The sequence below is a fragment of the Elaeis guineensis genome, chromosome 3 (assembly GCF_000442705.2).
Source record: "Elaeis guineensis isolate ETL-2024a chromosome 3, EG11, whole genome shotgun sequence".
Taxonomy (NCBI): domain Eukaryota; kingdom Viridiplantae; phylum Streptophyta; class Magnoliopsida; order Arecales; family Arecaceae; genus Elaeis; species Elaeis guineensis.
The window spans coordinates 19,757,963-19,764,497 of record NC_025995.2 but is presented as its reverse complement, the minus strand read 5'-3'; the positions used below and the strand labels follow the sequence as shown (position 1 = coordinate 19,764,497).

Sequence of the window (6,535 nt, the reverse complement as noted above, 5' to 3'; positions counted from 1 at the left end):
GCTGCTCCTACATCAACCTCAGCACCACCAAGGATGAGGGTGACATGGAGGAGGAGGCCAAGGACCACCCCCTCATGCTCACCAATCCCGTCACTTCCGACTCCCTCCACAGTGACCATTCCGAGCCCTCCCCCATTTGATCTCTCATTGATCTGATCATTGGTTCTCTATTGTTTCCTCTAGGGATCACACAATCTATGTCTTGTGTGTGATCATTATGCCGATTTGATCTGTTTTTCTTGTTTCTTGCTTGTTTGTGTTGGTATATTGAAGAGAAGTAGAGAAGAGAGGAGGAGGAGATTTTCTGAATTTGTATTTTAGATTTAGAACTTTGTTTCAAAGCTAACAACTATGCCTTTTACAGAGGTTGAATACAACTCTAGAAATTTTTATATTTAATGCCTAGGAACTAAACATTCTCTTAGATAGAAGATAATTGATTTAGATTTCTGCGTACGAAGCTAAGACTTCAACTTCCTAGACAATAACTCTTTGATTTCTTGACTTGAATTATGATTTCCAAAAATTCTAGAGAATTCTAGAAAAGTCTCACTTCTCAACACTCCTCCTTGAGACTTTTTCTTATCATTCCAAGCTTTGCTTTCAGGAACTCAAATTTGATTTTGAGAAGTGCTTTTGTAAAAATGTCTGCAAGCTAGTACTCTAATTGACAGTAGACCATCTTGACTTCTTTATCCTGCTCTGCATCTCTTATTGCATGAAACTTCACTTTCATATGTTTTATTTTGCTGTGACAAACTGGATTCTTTGTAATAGCAATGGCAGATTTGTTATCAACATTTACCTATGTAGTTTCAACTTGCTTCTGGCCCATATCTTGAAAAATTTTTCTCAGCCAAAGGGCTTGATTAACAGCTGTAGATACTGCAATATATTCTGCTTCAGCTGTTGATTGAGCAACAGTATCTTGCTTCTTTGAAATCCATGAAAATACTCTTGAACCAAGAGTAAAAGTATAGCCAGAAATGCTCTTCATGTCATCAGCTAAACCTCCCCAATCGCTATCAGAATAGGCAATCAACTTTACATCTGAACATGGCTGGAACTATACACCATAATCTGTAGTTCCCCTTAGGTACCTTAGTACCCTTTTTGCTGTACCCATGTACCCATGTGAACTTCACTTGGCTCATTCACGAAACTTGAGAGCAAACTTGCTGCATACATTATGTCAGGTCTAGTTGCTGTTAAGTAAAGCAAGAGAAGTAAAGAAGAGAGGAGAAGGAGGAGATTTTCTGAATTTGTATTTCAGGTTTAGAACTCTATTTGATCTGATTCTCTTCAAACTACAGGCACTTTGAGTTTCAACAAGAGCCTTGAACTTCTTGAATGTATGAAAAATTTCTGATCTTTCTCCCATAAAATACACCCAAGTCATCCGAGTGTAATCATCAATGAACAGCACGAAATATTTGTTATGGCTAAAGGATAAGGTCCTTTGAGGACCACAAATGTCCGTATGCACAAACTCCAATTTCTTCTTTGCTCTCCAAGCTTGTTCATTGGGGAAGGGTTGTCTATGTTGCTTGCCAAGTTGACAAGCTTCATATAAATTAGAACTTATGTGTATTGAGGGAAGATTTCTCACCATGTTTTTCTGATGAAGAATATTTAGTGCACATAAATTATAGTTACCATATCTCCTGTGCCACAATCAGGTTTCATCCATGGATGCTTTGTTTGCATCTACAGTGGGATATTTCCACTGTAATGGAAAACTTTTGTTCTCCATCGTGGCTCTTACAATTTCTTTCTTTTCAGAATCATATATGATGCAATAATCATGCTCAAAGGTAAGAGAATATCCATGATTAATTCATCATCTGAGTAACACTAATTAAATTCTCATCAAGATTTGGAACTAGGAGAACATCTTTGATGAATTTCGTACCTTTTTTTGTCTGGATAACAACGATTCCCTTGTCTTTAGACTCTACTAGTGCATCATTTTCCATCCAAATTGGAATTTTGAATGAAGTGTCTAACTCGCTGAAAATGTTTGAATTATTTGTCATGTGGTTTGTGTAACCACTGTCAATAAGCCACCTTCCACTGTTGCTGGATTTTGCTATTTGACATGCATAAAATAGGTGATCTTTCCCTTGGTTGCAATCTGAAAAATTTGCTTGTGTGCTGGATTGGCCCTGATGAGTGTTTTAGTCTTGCTTCGGCCAATAATTCTTCTCAGTATAGCCAAATTTTTTGCAACTACAAGACTGAGGCTTTCCTTTGTTCCAGCAATCCTTCTCCGAATGATTTGTTTTCCCACAAATGCCACATGGTGGAAATTTTCCTTTCTTCTTAGGCTTTTGATTCTTGGCACCATCAACACACTCTCTGTTGCTTGTGCCTTTATTGAATTTCCCCTTGCCTCCTTTTTTCTCTGTCTTTGATTTGTGCTTTGATTGAAAAGCACCTTCAGATGGACTTTCTGGATTCTTGCCAAGCTTTTGTTCATGTGCTAATAAGGATCTAAATAACTCAGTTGGACTGAGTTGTGTCAAGTCCTTGGTCTCTTCTATTATAGTGACTACTGAAAAATTTTTTGAATTAGACTACTCAATACTTCTGGATAATCCTTTGATCGGAAATTGTTGCTCCATAAATCTGCATCTGATTTACAACTTCCATTATTCTGAAAGTGTAATCTTTGACACTTTCATTTTCTTTCATCTTCAGATTCTCAAATTCTTTTCTCAAAGTAATGAGCTTGATGATCCTCACCTTGTCATTACCTTGAAACTCTTCCTGGAGAATACTCCAAGCCTCCTTTTGCTGACGCAGCCCTCATAATTTTCAGAAAAATTGTGTCTGCAACAGTATTGTGAATGAGAACTAAGACTTTGATATCTTTCAATTCATCCTCATTCAATTTTCTTAGTTGTGCTTCTGTGTACTGAACTCCCTCTTGTCTTTGAGCAATGCCACTCTCTAGTATCTCTCATAGCTCATTAGCTCTCAAGAAGAGCTTCATTTTTGTGCACCAGTAATCATAATTGTCTCCTCCAAATATTGGACGTGCAGGTACAGTAATATTTATGGAAGTGGATGTGAATGTTGGAGCCATACTTCAATGCAATAAGAATTTTTGTGTTTGATTTTTCCGGCCCTTAAGATCAATAGAGCTCTGGTACCATATGTTGGTGTATGGAAGGAAGTAAAGAAGAGAGGAGAAGGAGGAGATTTTTTGATTTTGTATTTTAGGTTTAGAACTCTGTTTCAAAGCTGTAACTTATGCCTTTTACAGAGGCTGAATACAACTCTAAAAATTTCCATAATGCCTAGGAACTAAACATTCTCTTAGATAGAAGATAATTGACTTAGATTTCAGCTTCCTAGACAATGACTCTTTGATTTCTTGACTTGAATTATGATCTTCAGAAATTCTGGAGAATTCTAGTAAAGTCTCACTTCTTGACAGTTTGTTTGGGTACGCGATGTTGAATGTTCCATGCTTTGGGATCATAGTCATGTGCTAGGTTAGGGACGACGCATCTTAATTTGGATTAGAAGTTCCTTGATTGATTATTTCCCTGTGATGCATGTTTGGGTACGCCGTCACATGGGACCCGGGGCTTAGGCGCACCTGGGTCTCCAGCCCCATCGTCGTCGGCGCCGGTCCGTCCGGCCTCGCCGTTGCCGCCTGCCTGCCGACGCCGGAGTTCCCATCACCGTGCTGGAGAAGTCCGACTCCGTGGCTTCCCTCTTGGCAGCACCGCACCTGCAGCTGCCTCAAGCTCCACCTCCCCAAAGAGTTCCCCAAGTACCCCTCCAAGGAGCGGTTCCTGGCCTACATGGAGACCTACGCCGCCTCCTTCGCTATCCATCCCCAGTTTGGGACGGAGGTTTTGAACGCCGAATTTGACTCGGCGACCGGGGAGTGGTGAGTCCGGACGTGAGGGGAGGCGCTGGTGAGCCGGTGGCTGGTGGTGGCGATGGGGGAGCACGTGGAGCAGGTGATGCCGGAGACATATACGGCTGTGTTCGGCTGGCGGGTGATCCACACGCAAGACTACAAGTCAGGGGCTGACTTCGAGGGGCAAAAGGTCTTGGTGGTGGGTTGTGGGGATTCTGGAATGGAAGTAAGCTTGGATCTCTGCAGACACAATGCCAGGCCTTATATGGTGGTCAGGAACACCGTGAGTCGCTTATCCTGTTCTTTTGCTTCATTTGTTCACAGTTTTCTATGGATACCTCTTCCTCCATGAGTTCACTATTGAAGGCACAGGAAAATCTTATTCAGAGTCAGATTAAGGTAACAAACTTTGTGCCAATACAATCTACAGGTATTGTTGTCTTGTCCTATTGCAAGCCACAGTAACTGGTATGATATGATACTGTAGCAAAATCTCATATATTAACTTCAATGAGGCGCCTTGCTGAAAATAATTTGGTACATTTTTGCAAAGCTCCTATATTGATTCCAGGTTGGAATAGAAATGTACATATAAACATTGTTGGGTGGATATCTAGTCAGGACACCACCTCCCAAGATCTTTTCGGTACTGCACGATGCAGCAGGAAGAAAGAAAAAATAAAATAAAAAATAATCAAAATACGTGGATCAGCCACAAAAAGGCTCGCCTCCACGGGGTATGCAAACTTCACTATGAAAAAAAAAATTTACAAGAGGAGATCTCACCCTCAACTCTCGTACACTCAATTTTTCTCTCACAGAAAGTTCTCCCTCACAAAAGCTCTCTCTCCTAGAAAATCCCCTGAACCCCTGAAGCGACCGCTGTCCGCTGTCCAAGAGCCTTCTGCTTCTTTTCTCTCAGCATCATGCGGCTTTCTCTCTCCTCGAATCTCTGATCTTCGTGCCGCATGGAAAAACACGCCACACCCCCTGTTCCTGTGCACAAGCCCTTTTAAAGGGCTTAAACATCAAATAGAGAGGGATTATGAGTCCTAAACAAAGTCAAATAACCTCCTAAACTGTCGGATCAAGACCGAGAGCTATCCACGCCATCCGATCGCGCTCTGATCCACAAAATAGTGCCGTGGACAGCAAGAAACGTCTGCAAAATGCCAAAGTGGTCCACGCGCTGGGCGGTGGACCACCCGATCCACGGTGGACCGGAGTACAAGCCCCAGGCGCGATGCCTGGGCCTAGGCCGCGCCCGCACTGGGTGCCTGGATCCGGGCCGCACCCCGCGGGCCCACGTGTGGGCTGGGCCGTGCGCCCATGCTGGGCCGCGTGCCCCGCCACCTACGGCCGCGCCGCTCCGTCGGCTCGCCACCGACCGCCGGCGGTCCTTTGCCACCTCGGATCTCATACCGACTTCAAAAGCTCGTATCTCCTCCATCCGAGCTCCGTTTGAGGTGATCTTGATCTCGTTGGACTCCATTTTTCATCATGAACCTCGCTGTGGACTCAATGTAGATCGAATCTATTGAAAAATATGTCCCAAAAAGTCAATCGTCAAGCTGTTGACGGTTGAGCAACCAAGTATTGTAATTGATTTGTTAATAAATAAAATATATTTGGCATCTTCATCATAAGCTTTCATCTTCTAATGAACTCCGTTGTTATGATGAAGTCCTTAGGACTATTTAAATTCGATAAAGAGAGGATTTATCGATTAGTCCTTAAAACTGTTTACGACCAAATGATAAGCTGTTAATAAGGACGACAGCTTCTATCGAGCATAGGTCGCTGTAGGCCATATGGGTTGGTTGTCCTCTTAACCAAGGAGTGTGGAGACACTGGTATGGCATACAGATGAGATGTAAGGGTACATCGTCATTGAACGTGACCAACTCCAGAGCATTCTGCTGTCGAGAATGTCTTTGATGGGATATAGGTATAAGTGTCCCTTAGACCTGAGATCGCCTCAGTGACTTGCAAGCAACTCACTGTGCTTTGCTACTGGACTAACTGAATTTTTAATTCAGGGACGGAAGGCTTCTGGGCACAGTCAAGTACTTGCGAAGTCAGAGTGTGATCGAGATGGGATTGACCACTCCAAGAGTTGGAGAAGAATGAGTCGCTGTATTTCAATTTAGCAAAACCTTGGCCAGGGTAATCCATCAGATGGATTTGATATTTTGAAATACAATGTGGACAACCTGATCAGAGTTGACAGTTGAACTCTGGGGTGTCCTATGATCATTTTGGTCAAGGGGATGAATTATATGAAAACTATATCCGCATGGGTTCTAAGGATGTTGTTCTACACATTCGACCTATCCGATCGTCGGGTACCATTGCTAGATGGTCACTTTGATTGGTATAAAAATTTATTCCTATGCTACCGGCTTAGGTTCGGACCTATGAGGTCACACACATTAGAGTTCATGATCCGATCGGATGGTTGATCAACGATTAAGAATCGTTCTAGGGTTAAATGATCAATACGATTGACATTTAACCCAGTACAAGTGTTGCAGGATGATCGATTAGCAATTTGATTGCTAATTGGCTTAATTTGATTAAGCCAATGAGCTGAGATTAAGTCTAATTAAATATAATTTAATTAGATTTGGTTTGGGCTTGATTGGATCAAGTCCAATT

General features: G+C 42.2%; 1 pseudogene; it reads left to right on the top strand.

Moving 5' to 3' along the window:
• Positions 1 to 1,140: 1,140 nt before the first annotated feature.
• On the top strand, positions 1,141 to 4,491 carry LOC140856199 (indole-3-pyruvate monooxygenase YUCCA1-like; annotated as a pseudogene).
• The last annotated feature ends 2,044 nt before the right edge of the window (positions 4,492 to 6,535 follow it).